The following is a 323-nucleotide window of genomic DNA, read 5'->3' as shown; positions in this document are numbered from 1 at the left end:
AAACTATCATTATTAATTATGTGTTTTTTTTATAATTTAAATTCATATTTTTTAATAACTTAATTGTATAAATTATATATATATATACCTATGGGTTCCGGGCTCAATATTTTGAGGCCCAGTGGCACCAACTATTATTAATAATTATGTATTTTTTTTATAATTTAAATTCATATTTTTTAATAACTTAATTGATATATATATATATTGAGGCCCAGTGGAACCAAACTATCATTAATAATTATGTGTTTTTTTTATAATTTAAATTCATATTTTTTAATAATTTAATTGTAAAACTTATATATATATATATATATATATAT

Source organism: Nicotiana attenuata, unplaced genomic scaffold (assembly GCF_001879085.1).
Source record: "Nicotiana attenuata strain UT unplaced genomic scaffold, NIATTr2, whole genome shotgun sequence".
NCBI lineage: Eukaryota > Viridiplantae > Streptophyta > Magnoliopsida > Solanales > Solanaceae > Nicotiana > Nicotiana attenuata.
The sequence above is the reverse complement of the archived record's forward strand: the minus strand, read 5'-3'. Positions refer to the sequence as shown.